The following is a 17,754-nucleotide window of genomic DNA, read 5'->3' on the forward strand; positions in this document are numbered from 1 at the left end:
TGGGTCACATAGCCAAGTCACATGCCTATGTGCTAGGTCGTGTTGAGCATACTGACTTGCGCCAATTTTAAAAATACATAGGACACATGGCCATGTGTCACACACGGCCATGTCACCTGGCAGTGTGTCACACACAGCTGAGACACACGCCCGTGTGGACAAAAATAGGCTATTTTCAAGCCACATTTCTCACCCAATTTGGTACCAACCTAAACACAACAATTTGCATATCAACAAGCCATAACAAGGCATTCAAATCAAGTTAAAATCAAGTCTTAAACATGTATTATCACAACATACAACCAATATGCCCTTAGGCGCCTCAAATGACAAATTAATAACATGTCAACCAAATATCCATATTTACCTAGATAACCAAATGCATATATGCATAATTGTACCAAATATACTATTTCAAACCAATAATCAATATATCTATAAGTTTTCCATCATTTAACCATATCAAACGTATTAAATATGTTAAGGCCACATATATAAACACATCAAAATATATCAAAAACAAGCCATTCAAATGGTTTATCTCAAAAAAAACATTTATATAACAACATTGGCCAAAATATCCTTGTAGCACCCCAAACCCGGCCCAGAAGTTATGGCCGGATCCGGCATGCCACATCAAAACGTAAAAAAAAAAAATTTCCATTCTAAGTCCAGAAAATCGTACTTGATGTTCAAAAGATTAATTCATTAAGGGTTAAAGTGAATGGAAGCTGTGCACCAGGTAGGAAACCGAAAAAGAGGTGGTGAGTCCATCTGATTGCTAAATACCAAGCTCCCTTCGGATCCAATCCTAGACATGCATACCGCCATTGCCACACCTTAACGTCATGGATATTTCTAGGAAACCGATTTGATTAAGTCATTTTTAGGAAAAGTGATTAATTTTGGAAAATACTTTCATTGCGGAAGCTTTGCTTGTTGTCGTGTTATTTTGAAATCAACTGTTGTTTTTGAAAACGCGCCCTAAAGCTATCCAATTTCAACAGTTAAAATAAATATTATCTATCTTAATAAAACATATAAAAACCATCAAAAATAAATAAGCGGCCTTATTACATTTAAAAGCCCAAAACCTCAAACGTAATTAAAAGGATGTCCAGTTCACCAGAAGAAAATCAAACTTTCAGAACGGGTGGCCACTCCGAATTCCCTCACAGCTCTAAGCCCACTATGGTTGGGGATTTCCTGCGTGGATGAAAATAAAAGGGATGAGTTTGGGGAAACTCAGTGTGTAAGGAAAACCCATTCAAAGCCCAAGTCAGCTCAAGCCCATTGGGCCTAAGCCCATTCAGTATGAGTGGTCTGGGCGAGCCCTTTTAGATTACAATAAACCGAGCCTTAGCCCTTATTCAGACAACAAGATGGCCTATAGGCCCATTTCAAAATACATGCAACATCAAGTAAACATATGCAAGCCCATTTGGGTAATAGTGGTCTGGGCGAGCCCTTTTCAGATTACAATAAACGGGCCTTAGCCCTTATTCAGATAACGATGATGGCCCATAGGCCCATTTCAAAATACATGCAACATCAATAAAATATGCAAGCCCATTTGGGAGACTACTCAACCCACCAACCACTACACTCCACCCGTACCACCATACACTCCATGTGGGAATAGCTCAACCCACCCAACCCAACACTCCACGATTCTTGTACCTTGCTGCTCAGTTATCGATAAATTGAGGCAAAGCCTCCAAGACGTGGACAAGCCACTTTCGATACTTCCTCCGTCAATATCCCAGTCCCATGCATCGATAATAACAACATGGCATGCAATAAATAACAACGATCAAACATGCATTTAGGTCAATTTAACCCTAGGGGTATTTGGTAATTTATCTCCTAGGGGTAAAGCGTAAATTTTCTATTTTTAAAGGTATTTCAGTAATTTATCTATTTTAGGGTTTTTCATGCATATTCCTACCTTTCACGTACTAATGTAATCACGCATCGAGGGTTCTTACCGAATTGGGCTGTTGGCCCATCATTCCAATTTTGGCCCATTAAGCCCAAAAATATCGAGGGCACGAAATCATGCACTTTGCAGTCAAATTTTGCAGCTTACCAAAAACATTAATCGATTTACCTCACGAGCATTCGCACACTCGCAAATCTAGAAAATCTGATTTTGGCATTTCGCTTTTGCCGATCTAGACTAAGAAATAGGTGTTAGTTACACACTGCTTTTGCGATGATATCTTGTGAGATCCACACACGAACCGCCTACAATTGGATTACTAACACGTTAATCTAACTATTCAAATACAAACTACGTATTAACCCCTTACAATATTCGCCAACCACACCTACAAATCATAGTAAGCTTATAAGAAATCAATAAGCAACTCATTAACAAATTTTGTCAATGTTTACCACATAATCATAATTTCACTGCAAGCTGTCTTCCTGAGTAACAGTCACTAAATTATTTATAACTGGAGCTACGAAACTCCAAATCAAGGTCCGTTAATTTTCCTGAAAATAGACTCATATATCTTCTATCCATAAAATTTTCAGAATTTTGGTTTAGCCAATCAATACCAGATTTTTCTCAAAGTTTCCCATGTTTCACTGTTTGACTAATCTGACCACTCTTCATTACGAATCAAATTTCTCATTGTAAAAAATTCAAAATATGTTCTTGTTTATTTCATTAGAAACTAGACTCAATAAGCTTTAATTACATAATTTATGCAGCTTCTAACTCATCTCCCACAATTTATGGTGATTTTCCAAAGTCACGTTACTGCTGCTGTCCCAAGCAGATTTATTACCAAATCACTCTTTCACACCTAACTTGCATGCTTGTTATTTAAACATGTATATCACCAATCAATCATCACATATCTATGATTTCACTTAAGTATAATCTCTATTTCATCATTTTAAAGCACAACATGTTAGCCGATTTTTCCCCTTAGCATCTAAGGCACATGCATGCTCATTTGTTTGGCTCAACTTCACCTATCTTCCATTTTTCATCAAAAGAACATGAAACAACAACCATTTCCTTCATTTTAATTCATGACTAAATGCTCACAACACAACTAAAAACCAAAATATGCTTCAAGAGTTAAGGTAGAATCAAGAAGAACTCATGAACCTCAAAATAGAAGCAAGGTACCAAGAACTTACTTTCAATTTTCCTCCTCCTAATGACCGAATACTCAAGAGCTTTCTCCTCTCCTTTCTCTTCTCTAACTTTCAGCTATGATGAACAAAGATGGACAAAACTTTGTTCTTTTCACCCCTTTTTCTTTTAATAAAACTTCATATTTCATCCATTTAATTCTTTAATACAAAAGACATGATATTCTTATCATGAAACATTTACCTAACCCATTATCATGAAACATTTACCTAACCCATTATCATGGAACATTTACCTAACCTATTATCATAAAACATTTACTTAACCCATTATCATGGAACATTTACCTAACCTATTATCAATTTGTATCAATTTGTACCATAAATTATGGATATCAAGTGTACATTTTGTCTACAACAACATGATGGTTGGCCACTTCATGAAAAATGGGAGGTTTGTCATGCAAATCCTCCTATTTTGCACTCCTATTTATTTGGCCACTTCAATTTAGCCTATAGCATTTTCAAACATTTTCACATAGGTCCTATTTCATCATTTCACCCCCTTTTTCTTATGGAACAAAAATTAACTAAAATTGCCGGGTTCTATTTAAGCTTGGGCTTTCTAGAGGCCCACTAACATAATTAAACCTATGCCAACATTCACAGGATTCCGAAAATTAGGCGTTACAACTCTACCCTCCTTAAAGAAATTTCGTCCTCGAAATTTACCTAATCAAACAGATGAGGGTATTGCTGTTGCAACGTCTCTTCCGCTCCCAAACTCGAAGTTTCCTTCCTTAACTTGTTGAAAACGAGCAACCAAAGACTCATCGTTCAACTATTTTCCTTAATCGATCCACCCAGGTTGGCCTCACTTGCAACTCATAGCAGACTTCCATCATCATCTGAGACTCAGACGAGCAAACATTGCTCTCGGATCGATCTGACTCTACGACTTAGAGCATCGACTACCACAGATAGCCTTGCTTGGGTGATACTCGATCGAGCAGTCATAATCCTTAAGCAACTCAATCCATCTCCTTTGCCTAAGGTTCAGCTCCTTCTGAGTCAACAAATACTTAAGACTCTTATGGTCAGTATATATAATACACCTTTCTCCGTACAAGTAATGTCTCCAAATCTTAAGTGCAAATATCACTGCTGCCAACTCTAAATCATGAGTCAAATAGTTTCCCTCATGAGGTTTAAGCTATCGTGATGCATATGCAACCACCTTACCCTCTTGCATTAACACGCATGACCCAAACCCACGTGTGATGCGTCCTTGTACTGATAAAATCATTCCAGACTCGGTGAATTAACATAAGTGCTTCAATCGAACTTTCTTCAACTTTTAAAAGCTTCCTACTATTTCTTAGTCCATACAAACGATACTCCTTTCCTTATGTGTTTTGTCGAGGTGCTGCCATCACAAAGAAAACCTTCCACAAACCTTCAGAGTATCCTCGCCATCCTAGAAAACTCCGTATTTCGACCTTGACCTAGGCGGCTTCCACTCCAAAATCGCTTCAATTTTCTGAGGGTCCACCTTAATCCCTTCGGCAGAGACCACATGTCCTAAGAAGGTTACCTCCCTCAACCAAAATTCACACTTGCTGAACTTCGCAAAGAGTTCATTCTCCTTAACACTCATGAGACTATACGGAGATGCTCATCATGTTTCGCTTCAGTTTTAGAATATACCAGGATATCGTCAATAAAGATGACTACGAACTGATCTAAAAATGGTTGGAACACACGATTCATCAGATCCATAAACGCTGCAGGAGCGTTCGTCAGCCCAAATGGCATAACCAGAAACTAGTAATGACCATACCGAGTCACGAATCTTTGTCTTATGGATATCTGCCTCCTTGACCCTTAACTGATGATATCCAGATCGAAGGTCGATCTTGGAAAATACAGAAGCTTCTCTAAGCTGGTCGAACAGATCATCAATCCTTGGCAGTGGATACTTATTCTTAATCGTCAGTTTGTTCAACTGGCGATAATCAATGCACATCCGCATCGTACCATCCTTCTTTTTCACGAATAGCACTGGTGCTCCCCATGAAGACACGCTTGGCCTAATAAAGCCCCTATCCAACAACTCTTGAATTTGAGCATTTAACTCTACTAACTCCTTCGGTGCCATCCTATACGGTGCGATAGACACAGGCGCCATTCCAGGCAACAAGTTTATTCCAAACTCAACTTCTCGATTCGGAGGCAATCTTGGAAGCTCCTCCGGAAAAACATCTTGGAACTCCTTTTCGGTCCTAACCTTATCCACTGTCAGTCCCTCCTCTTTCGACTGACTTACAAATACCAATTAGGCCTCACAACCTTTTCGAATCCACTTTTCGGCTCTTAATGCCGACACCACATTGGACAAATAATTCCTTCTCTCACCTATCACCATAACCTCCTCATCCTTTGTAGTTCTTAACACCATTTGTTTAGAAGCACAATCCAGAGTCGCCTTATGCTTAACAAGCCAATCTATTCCCAGAATGAGGTCAAACTCTCCGAACGGTAACTCCATCAGATCTTCAGGAAAAACATTGCCTTGAGTTTCTAAGGGTACATTCCTATACAGTTTGTCTACCCTAACCGAGTGACCCAAGGGACTTAGTACAGATACCCCACTCACAATCTCCTCAGAGCAGTCCAAGTCATCCATAATCCGTTCTGTGGCCTCCAACCAATATTCAGCCACATTCGGGGCTATACCAGACGCACCTATAAAGATCTCCGCTCCGTTGGCCCGGAGTCGTTCAGAAATCGATCCTCAAATTTTGTTGCCCGAACTTGTCCTGGCAACCCTTTCCAGAACACGAAGTATTGCCTGTGATAGGGCATCATCCTCGGCACCGCGGTCATGAGACTCTACCTTTGTTGCCGGTGGTACCGGTGCATCCACCGCCGGCATATGTCTCGAAGACGAAGATCTCGCTCGAGCACTTCCTCGGCTTCGTCCATGACCTCTTGTACTCATATCGTATTATCTTGATTACGAATTTTTATGCATCAATTAATATTCCAGTATTTATTACAGATGTTTTATGAATCAGACAGTAGTTCAGAGTTTGTTTTCGCAGAATCAAGTCTAGCTACGATTTCGATCTCTTATCGATTTTCCTATGGTTTCAAGATCATCCTATCTAGAGTATCCTAACAGGATTTCAGTACAGACAGATAAGTCAGAAAAATATTCAGAAGAGTTCAGAGTAATACTTACAGACTTGGGCCGGAGATTCGGAATGCCAACTTCTAAAGATCTAAATTTTAAAAATCGAGTTTTTTGCATTCTTTATAAAATTTTCGCTTTCGAAAATCTTTGTTTTTGTAAACCCATTCCACAGCCGAGTTGTTGCAACCTAGGCTCTGATACCACTAGATGTAGCACCCCAAACCCGGCCCAGAAGTTATGGCCGGATCCGGCATGCCACATCAAAACGTAAAAAAAAAAATTTCCATTCTAAGTCCGTAAAATCGTACTTGATGTTCAAAAGATTAATTCATTAAGGGTTAAAGTGAATGGAAGTCATGCACCGGTAGGAAACCTAAAAGAGGTGGTGAGTCCATCGGATCGCTTAAGTACCAAGCTCCTTCGGATCCAATCCTGACATGCATACCGCCATTGCCACACCTTAACGTCATGGATATTTCTAGGAAACCGATTTGATTAAGTCATTTTTAGGAAAAGTGATTAATTTTGGAAAATACTTTCATTCGGAAGCTTTGCTTGTTGTCGTGTTATTTTGAAATCAACTGTTGTTTTTGAAAACGCGCCTAAAGCTATCCAATTTCAACAGTTAAAATAAATATTATCTATCTTAATAAAACATATAAAACCATCAAAAATAAATAAGCGGCCTTATTACATTTAAAAGCCCAAAACCTCAAACGTAATTAAAAGGATGTCCAGTTCACGGAAGAAAATCAAACTTTCGAGCGGGTGGCCACTCAATTCCCTCACGACTCTAAGCCCACTATGGTTGGGGATTTCTGCGTGGATGAAAATAAAAGGGATGAGTTTGGGGAAACTCGGTGTGTAAGGAAAACCCATTCAAAGCCCAAGTCACTCAAGCCCATTGGGCCTAAGCCCATTCAGTAATGAGTGGTCTTGGGCGAGCCCTTTTAGATTACAATAAACCGAGCCTTAGCCCTTATTCAGACAACAAAGATGGCCTATAGGCCCATTTCAAAATACATGCAACATCGGTAAACATATGCAAGCCCATTTGGGTAATAGTGGTCTTGGGCGAGCCCTTTTCAGATTACAATAACCGGGCCTTAGCCCCTTATTCAGATAACGGTATGGCCCATAGGCCCATTTCAAAATACATGCAACATCAATAAAATATGCAAGCCCATTTGGGAGACTACTCAACCCACCAACCACTACACTCCACCCGTACCACCATACACTCCATGTGGGAATAGCTCAACCCACCCATTTAACACTCCACTGATTGCTTGACCTTGCTGCTCAGTTAACAAATAAATTGAGGCAAAGCCTCCAAGACGTGGACAAGCCACTTTCAGTACTTCCTCCGTCAATATCCCGGTCCATGCATCGATAATAACAACATGGCATGCGAATAAATAACAACGATCAAACATGCATTTAGGTCAATTTAACCCTAGGGTATTTGGTAATTTATCTTCTAGGGTAAAACGTAAATTTTCTATTTTTAAAGGTATTTCAGTAATTTATCTATTTTAGGGTTTTTCATGCATATTCCTACCTTTCACGTACTAACGTAATCACGCATCGAGGGTTCTTACTGAATTGGGCTGTTGGCCCATCATTCCAATTTTGGCCCATTAAGCCCAAAAATATCGAGGGCACGTAAATCATGCACTTTGCAGTCCAAATTTTGCAGCTTACCAAAAACATTAATCGATTTACCTCACGAGCATTCGCGACTTTTCGCAAATCTAGAAAATACCGATTTTCGGCATTTCGGCTTTTGCCGATCTAGACTAAGAAATAGGGTGTTAGTTACACACCTGTTTGCGATGATATGCTGACGAGATCCACACACGAACCGCCTACAATTGGATTACTAACACGTTAATCTAACTATTCAAATACAAACTATGTATTAACCCCTTACAATATTCGGCCAACCACACCTACAGATCATAGTAAGCTTATAAGAAATCAATAAGCAACTCATTAACAAATTTTTGTCAATGTTTACCACATAATCATAATTTCACTGCAAGCTGTCTTCCTGAGTAACAGTCACTAAATTATTTATAACTGGAGCTACGAAACTCCAAATCAAGGTCCGTTAATTTTCCCTGAAAATAGACTCATATATCTTCTATCCATAAAATTTTCAGAATTTTTGGTTTAGCCAATCAATACCAGATTTTTCTCAAAGTTTCCCATGTTTCACTGTTTGACTAATCTGACCACTCTTCATTACGAATCAAATTTCTCATTGTAAAAAATTCAAAATATGTTCTTGTTTATTTCATTAGAAACTAGACTCAATAAGCTTTAATTACATAATTTATGCAGCTTCTAACTCATCTCCCACAATTTATGGTGATTTTCCAAATTCACGTTACTGCTGCTGTCCCAAGCAGATTTATTACCAAATCACTCTTTCACACCTAACTTGCATGCTTGTTATTTAAACATGTATATCACCAATCAATCATCACATATCTATGATTTCACTTAAGTATAATCTCCATTTCATCATTTTAAAGCACAACATGTTAGCCGATTTTTCCCCTTAGCATCTAAGGCACATGCATGCTCATTTGTTTGGCTCAACTTCACCTATCTTCCATGTTTCATCAAAAGAACATGAAACAACAACCATTTCCTTCATTTTAATTCATGACTAAATGCTCACAACACAACTAAAAACCAAAATATGCTTCAAGAGTTAAGGTAGAATCAAGAAGAACTCATGAACCTCAAAATAGAAGCAAGGTACCAAGAACTTACTTTCAATTTTCCTCCTCCTAATGACCGAATACTCAAGAGCTTTCTCCTCTCCTTTCTCTTCTCTAACTTTCAGCTATGATGAACAAAGATGGACAAAACTTTGTTCTTTTCACCCCTTTTTCTTTTAATAAAACTTCATATTTCATCCATTTAATTCTTTAATACAAAAGACATGATATTCTTATCATGAAACATTTACCTAACCCATTATCATGAAACATTTACCTAACCCATTATCATGGAACATTTACCTAACCTATTATCATAAAACATTTACTTAACCCATTATCATGGAACATTTACCTAACCTATTATCAATTTGTATCAATTTGTACCATAAATTATGGATATCAAGTGTACATTTTGTCTACAACAACATGATGGTTGGCCACTTCATGAAAAATGGGAGGTTTGTCATGCAAATCCTCCTATTTTGCACTCCTATTTATTTGGCCACTTCAATTTAGCCTATAGCATTTTCAAACATTTTCACATAGGTCCTATTTCATCATTTCACCCCCTTTTTCTTATGGAACAAAAATTAACTAAAATTGCCGGGTTCTATCTTAAGCTTGGGCTTTCTAGAGGCCCACTAACATAATTAAACCTATGCCAACATTCACAGGATTCCCGAAAATTAGGGCGTTACAATCCTATACATGCCATTATAACCGGAATTAATTTACTGAAAGTACCAAAAGAGCCGATGGATAGTGTGAAATAGCTCTGACTAGCTTCCAACCCAAATGAGCTTCTGAATTACTATAAAACATGGAAAATAACACAAAATAAGCATTTAAGCTTAGTAAGTTCGTATAATATAGAATTTAACTTACCATATTTCCATAAAATAGGTAAGCAAACATAGCATATCTCAACCAATTTGGCCAAAAGCATAAACACATGATCACCAACATATTAGCCATGAAAATCACATATAAAATCCAACACACATGGATGAATTCATCAAGTAATCACATTTCCAGTATTTCATGTAAATATCAGTAATAGTTCATATCGAACTCATATAATCTCGTAACAGAACTGTACCCATTGAACCATTTAAAATATTGTTGATACATGGGTAGTACACACGAGATGTACTAAACTGTAATCTGTCAATTCATACTCATGTATGCTCATACAAGCTGTAAATAGTAAGCTCTTCCCAGTTGAATAACGGGAAGCTCATACGAGTTGAATAACGGGAAGCTCATACGAGTTGAATAACGGGAAGCTCATTCGAGCTAACCATTTAAAATATCGTCGATACATGGGTAGTACACACAAGATGTACTGAACTGTAATCTGTCAATTCATACTCATGTATGCTCATACGAGCTGTAAACAGTAAGCTCTTCCGAGTTGAATAACGGGAAGCTCATACAAGCTGAATAACGAGAAGCTCATTCGAGCTATGGTGTGTCCGCAACACATGCAGGAACCAAACCAAATTAGTAACCCTAATGACATGTCATTTGTATCCTACGAATTTCTAAGGTTGAAACAGGACTCAGTAATCATCAGATATGCGATCATCATTTATACATGGAAATTATGCAAATCACATACATATTATTTAATTAAAATATACAAATACTCAATTTAATTACATGAACTTACCTCAATGATTTTATGTAGATACGAAGGCGACTTATCTGATATTTTTCCTTTGCCTCGATCTAACTCCGTACTAGGTCTAACAGGATCTATACAAATGAATTTAACTCAATTCAATATAATTCATATTAAATTTAGTCCAACACACATTTTTGGAAAAATAGTATACTTTTAATTTATTACAATTTAGTCCATAGACTTAGAAAATGACTTTCATGCAATTTAATCCTTACTCAAGCCTAGTCAATTTTTATACATATTAATAGCAGCCCACATAATTCACAATTTTACAATTTTACCATAAATTTATCATCTTTTTCAATTTAATCTCTAATTGATAATTTCATCAAAATTCTCTTTACAAAATTTGTTTATCTAACAACAACTTTTCATTTTTTTATCATAAAGCTTAAAAATTCAAGCATACTCATCAATAGAAAAACCCTAATACTTTATCGATTTTGCAAATTATTTCCCGAGCTAGCTAGATTAAGCTACTACGATCTCAGTAACATAAAAATTATCAAAAAATGGGACAATAATACATAGCTAATTAAGCAAAACAAGCTTGTTAACATCTCAAGCTTCCATGGCTAGGTTTTCTATTTTTTTTTTTGGTGGTAGATGATGATAATAAATTATTTTATTTTATTTATTATAATTTTAATTAATAATTTCCAAAATTAACCTTAATGTTTCATGAAATTTCCAATAATGACTATTCATACTTATCCATTAAGCATTTTAATGGTCTATTTACTATATAAGGATCTTCAATTTCAAATTCTATAGCTATTTAATACCAATAGTTATTAGAACTCAACTTTTACACTTAATACAATTTAGTCCTTTTCATCAAATTAGGTATGTAAAATGTAAAATTTCTTAACGAAATTTTTATATTGTATTTGTATCATACAGTAGAACATAAAATAATAATAATAATAAATTTTTCTGGCTTCAAATTTGTGGTCCCGAAATCACTATTCCAATTTTACTGAAAACGGGCTGTTATAATACCATTTAAGTTTTTAAGGTGGACAGTTGCTTCATAAATTATGAAGCATTATGTTATAAAATTTTAATTAATTATATGAATTAAATAATAAAAAGTGAAATGGAAAAACATATGTTAAAAGTGTGGTGGAAGAAAAGAGAAACATAATTTCTCATCTTCTTTATACACTCGAACCACCATAGGAGAAAAAAAGAAGCTTTTAGCCTAGTGACTTTGAGTTTTATGCAACAAATTGATTAATTCAATTTAGTCATTTTTCTTGTAAATTTTATTTTTTTGAGATTGTGGGAGCTTAATCTAGCTAACCCATGTCTTCATTTGTTAAACTGTTGAATTTGAAAGTTTCAATAGTTGAGAATTGAAAGTTATAGGTATTAAATTTATAGATTTTAAGCTTAGAGATGAAAAATGACTAAATTTTGAAGTTAATTGGTAGTTTTGGGCAATAGAGACTAAAATGCATAAAGTGTGAATTTTGATATAGAAATGAGAAATAGGAGGTCTTAAATGGACTATAAGGAAATCAAAATTTAAATCTGAATTTTAATTTGAAAGATATATTAGTCTTAGGTTTTAGGACTAAATTGAATAAATGCCAAAATATGTAAGACTTTAAAATTGATTTTGAATTGAGTTAGAGAATAATGTTGTGCATTGATGTATTAAGGAACGGGGAAGGCGAAAATCAGTGATGAGTAGTTCAAGTTTCATAAGTGTTTCTACAAATTAACACTTATCTATTTTGTTTTCATAATTTCATGTTATTATTCCTTGTAAACTGCTAAAGTGAACTTTTGGGGGTAAATTCAAAAGATATGGAATTTTGAACTTGAGTACTAAAATAAGTACCAAAGTGATTAGAATTATAATTATTGGAGCGAAATTGGATATGAAGTTGTGCAAAAACATTTTGAGTATACTAGTCAATATTTGAATATGTATTAATTATTGGCCATACGGTAAGTGGCATAGGTAGTTAATGTAGCAATGGACTAGAATTATAATAAGCCATTGTTGTCGGACAATCTGGGATGGCAGGTCATCATCACCAAACAACCCAGGATGACATAAACGAGTTAAGAAACCATCATTGTTGGGTAATTCGGGGTGATAAACCATTATTGTTGAGCAATTCGGGATGGCAAACCATCATTTTCGGGTAACCCAGGTAAATGAATTAAGGAAACATCGTTTTCAAAAAATTCGGGATAGCAAGTCATCATTTCCAGGCAATCCAAAATGACATTTTGAAGTGAACCAAAATGGGCTTACGATTTCGGATGTCAGTGGAAGCATAATACAAATTTGTGTTATTGAATATTGAAGTGAAAAAGAAAAGAAACAATGACCAAATTCATACTGAAACTCAATGGCATGATTTTTAATGTTAATCTAAATGAATGTGGATTAAGTTGATTTTGCTATACTATCTCGATTTAGAAAGATATATTGAATTATCTACTCATCATGAAATTTACTCTTTGTGCATAGGTTAGGTTTATAACTATGTTTTAGATCTCACTTCAACATCTAACCAAGACCCTAGACTCCTTAAAGTTTTTACTCCTTCTTGGTTATGTAAATTTGGCATGTACCTAGGGTTATCATTTTGAATTTTAGATGGTTGGTAAATGTTTGGAATTATGATTATATGCTTTAGTAAATTATTAACATCTAGTTCTTGTTGTTATGTATACTTCGTAGGGTATGTTGTTGTGAGTTTTTAAAGGATGTTGATTGTATATATATGTATTTATGTGGTATTGAGATTATTTGAAAATTGAAAACGGTAAGATGCTCGCATAATATTATGGTATGTGTGATAGGAGTTGAATGTATAGATTGAGAAATAGCATATGTCATGTTTTGTTTGTGAAATGGTGCCAATGAGGCATATTTGTTAGTTGGTTACGAGATTCTCACATTATATGCTCTAGTTGAATTTTGGGAATGTTAAGATTATTGGTAGGTTTTGTTAAATGATTGATAAATACATAGGTTATTATATCTAATAAAGTGCCCTTTTCATGAGTAGCTTGTATGGCATTTTAGTTGTTTAAATGGATGCATTAGGATGTGTTTAGATTGATTATATGCATGTTCAAATGATCAAATGTACACCAATTGAATTGGTAGTTGTTTGGCATGAAATTTGATAATTCAAAGACACTTTTTGTACCACACGGTCTGGCCACATGGCCGTGTGTCACACACGGGTTAGTGACACAATCCTGTGCCACTGAATTGTAGAATGCATATATATAGCACATGGTTTCTGAATATCACACGAGCTGGTCATATGCCTGTGTGAATTTCGTAGTTTTTTTGCCACTGAAATTTTACATGGCCGTGTGATTTTCTAATAAATTTTTGTATTTAGGTCTACACGACTTCAGTGAGTTACACGACCTAGATACAAAATTGTGTGACTCATTTTCCACACGATTACAGCTTGCCACACAGCTGTGTGACCCTTGTTTGATGAAATTTTCTTACTTTTTTGTAAGTTTTCAATTAAATTCTTATTTGTTCCCGAGTTGGTTTAAGAGCTTCTGTAAGCTCGATTGAGACTTAGACTTGTTTGTAAATCATGTTTTGCTTGAATTATGAAATGTTTTATTGTTTAATTGAATGTTTAAAGTCATATTTGTATGTAATATGCTTTGTTAACTATTGTAGCATCCTATAACTCGGGTCCAACGACCGGACTGAGTGAAAAGTGTTACAGGTCATCGCCTTATGGAACACAACAAGTCTGATCGTTCTAAAGCTCACACTATTCTATCACCAAATCGGTGTCTTTTTGGTCATTTTGAGTCTAGGATTGTAAATGTATATGTAAAATTTCTTGATGTTATCTTAATGTATATAAGTTGCAGTGAATTGAAAAGCTTGGTATGTTATATTGCTTATGGTAATTGAGTATATTATGGATAATCTGGCACTGGTGATGCCTAGTTGAAATGGATTATCTTGATTTACATGTTTAAGATGTATATGGCATATGAATTGGAATGAAATGAGGTAGGAATGGTAACATGCTTGAAAATGTGGCCAAATCTTGATAGTTGTTGATTATGGTTAATGCTTATAAGCCTAGATGTACATAAGTGTATAAAAGTGTTTGAAACGGAAGTGAATTGGTATGTTTTAAGGATCCTTAGCATAAGTAAACTTTGGTAATTGAATGACTTGGTTTGTGTTTTAATTCATGGCATGAAATGTTAAGTTTACTTGATGCATAAATAGTAATTGTCTTAAGGAGATGTTAAATATAGATGTTGACCTTGTTTGGCATGTTTTTAGCAATGAATTTTGTACTTGGTGCATAAATTGATAGGTTTGGTTGGAGAGTATTGAATTTTTTACTTGGTGCATAAATTGATAGGTTTGGTTGGAGAGTATGAAATAGGTACCAAATGGTTCTTTTTTACCAAATATAGGGGTCACGTCGCATCCTCAGATTTTTGGACGTTGCAACGTTGTCATTACAGTGAGTGACGTTGTGACAAGCTATGGCTTATCATCGCGATGTGACATTCTGAAATGGCCACATCATGACGAGCACTAGATGAAGTCGCGATGTCTATTCATACATTTTAAAAACTTTACAATTTGGTCCTATTTAGTACTTTAGTTGATAAAAGAGCTTTTGTAAGTTCGATTAAGGCTCGAATTTGTTTGTTTAACCTGAAATGAATATGATTGTCAACGAATTTCATGTGAAAAAGTTTAATTAATGTGAATTTGACGGTAGTTGCTCCGGAAAATGAATGTAGCATCTTGTAGTTCGGACCCGGTGATCGGGTCAGGCGTGAAGTGTTACAGGAATCCTTCGCAGTCATTTCTGAATGTGTATAATTGGATAGTCTATAGGATCTTCTATAAGCAAGGAATTGATATGGAAATAAGTAAAGGGCGTAGCTAGGGGGCTAGCAGAGGCCCCGAGCCCCTTAAAATAAAAAAGTTTCCATTTAGGCCCTTTTAATATTTATAAAAATTTAAATTAGTAAAAGTAAAATTGTACTTTGGTCCTCTAAAAAATGATAAAAATTTGATTTAATTCTTTAAAAATTATAAATCTATAAATGTTAAAATAGTGAAATTATATTTTTACTATCGTAAATATATATAATTTAATTTCGGCCCCCTAAAAATTTTTCTAACTTTACCCCTAAAAATAAGGTGATAGAAAAAAATGTGAAATACTACTTACCTTAAGCCTAAATGACTGAATAGTGTTGAGAAAATGAGAATGCAATGAAGGTTTAAATCATGCTATAGGAGCCTTGGAAAGAGGCATTCAGCAAACATCAAATCATCATCCATTCAACTTAGAAATCGCATATAATGAAGCAACATATTTTCATGAAACATGGTCGGCCCCACAAGTCTGTCTTTCTTTTACATTCTCCAAACGGGTCGTGAGGTAATTATAGTTAATTGACCTAATTGAAAACGAAAATCTACTGTCAAGAAACCCACTTAATCCATAATATATTTTAATAGATTTGCATATTTTAAATGCAAATAAGTTTTCTCAAATTTTTTTATTCAAAACATTTTGTCCTCTTAAACATGCATTGTTAAAAAGATCAAAAAATTAAAACAACAACAATAGTACGCCACTAAACTAAATAGGTTATGTACCGTATTTATATAAACAGTTGCTAAGTAACAAGTTAAGTATTCGTAAAAGTGCTTACAACAATTGGTACTTCTTCAAACACTACAAAAATACAATCAAAAAATTAAAATTTATTTACGCAGTTCAGTTTTCTTATATTTGCGGAACCTAGGTTAGTGAGAAGTATTTACTATTTTCAAACACTTACAACCTGTGAACCTAAATCTTTGAAGACTAAAACTCTTCACTTTTATATCTTTGAAGACTAAAACTCTTACTACTAAATTCTCCCTTTGAGAACTTAGATTGTAGAACCACGGCACAAAAGTTTTACAATCAAATACACTCACACATATAATCTTCCTCCCTTGAACAGATTAAGTGCTCTCAAAATTAGTACATCAACCTATACAAGTCTCCCAAATATATAGAGTTTTCGAAACTCACTAACATAATGGAGATGACCACAATCCCTTCTATAAAGTAGCTAAAATAGCTAAATACAAATAATAATAACAATAAAGGTAAACATGGAGTATTAGCAATTGAGACTTCAACATTCCAATCTGATCCAACTTCTTTGATATTAGGGATTAGATATACTTGATCCGATTCTCCAAGTGAAATGATCTTCATTGATAGGCTAGATATAATATGTGATCTCAGCTTAGCCAAAGATATAGTTCAATCAATTGTCAATCCCCTAAATATGGAAAGTTGTTATTTGTCGTAGTAGTGAACAAAGTGGGCATTTTCTCAAGAACATCTCAGTCATTTTGTAGTTTTCAACAATCTTCTCCTTTGCCAATTTGTTGAACAAAACTCATTCAATTTAGGAAGCTTGAACATCAAAGAATTATCGCTCCCCCATAGTATATTCCCTTAAATTAAAAACTTAGAAAATAATTAAGAGATTCAACCATTAATATCGAGTTTGAAATTTACATAAATAATCAATCAACCATAGTTATAATCAAGCAAGCTAATGAATAAAGAAAAATATGCAACAACAGTAATAAACATCATCCACAAAATCATCAACAATATCCATCAAACCAAAAGTAGCAAAATTAAGTACAGTCCTCCAAAATCCAAAAGAGTCATAAAAGTTTCAAAAAACTAATAAAATATCATTAGCAGAAAAGCAAAGGTGGAAACTCTCCTTGGCACATGCACCTCCTCTTCAACAACACCACTACTACTTTGACTTTGACTTTGACTCCCTTTTGGTCAACACAATTGTGAAATCTGTCGAAAAAATCTGATTAAGAAATGGTTTATTGTAACAATGGAAGTTTAGAATTTTTTTTAAACCGAGCCGGTTTATGATATTTATAGTAATAAAATTTTATCGTAAAGTACCTCTTCTTTGTATGAGTCGAATTTGAATCATTC

General features: G+C 35.0%; 1 long non-coding RNA gene across 1 annotated transcript; it reads right to left on the bottom strand.

Moving 5' to 3' along the window:
• Positions 1 to 965: 965 nt before the first annotated feature.
• On the bottom strand, positions 966 to 8,283 carry LOC128286890 (uncharacterized). Its single transcript, XR_008277572.1, has 2 exons — positions 8,137 to 8,283; positions 966 to 1,206 (listed from the first exon to the last, which is right to left on the bottom strand). It is a non-coding gene; the product is annotated as an uncharacterized LOC128286890 (long non-coding RNA).
• Positions 8,284 to 17,754: the final 9,471 nt, after the last annotated feature.

Source organism: Gossypium arboreum, chromosome 13, assembly GCF_025698485.1.
Source record: "Gossypium arboreum isolate Shixiya-1 chromosome 13, ASM2569848v2, whole genome shotgun sequence".
NCBI lineage: Eukaryota > Viridiplantae > Streptophyta > Magnoliopsida > Malvales > Malvaceae > Gossypium > Gossypium arboreum.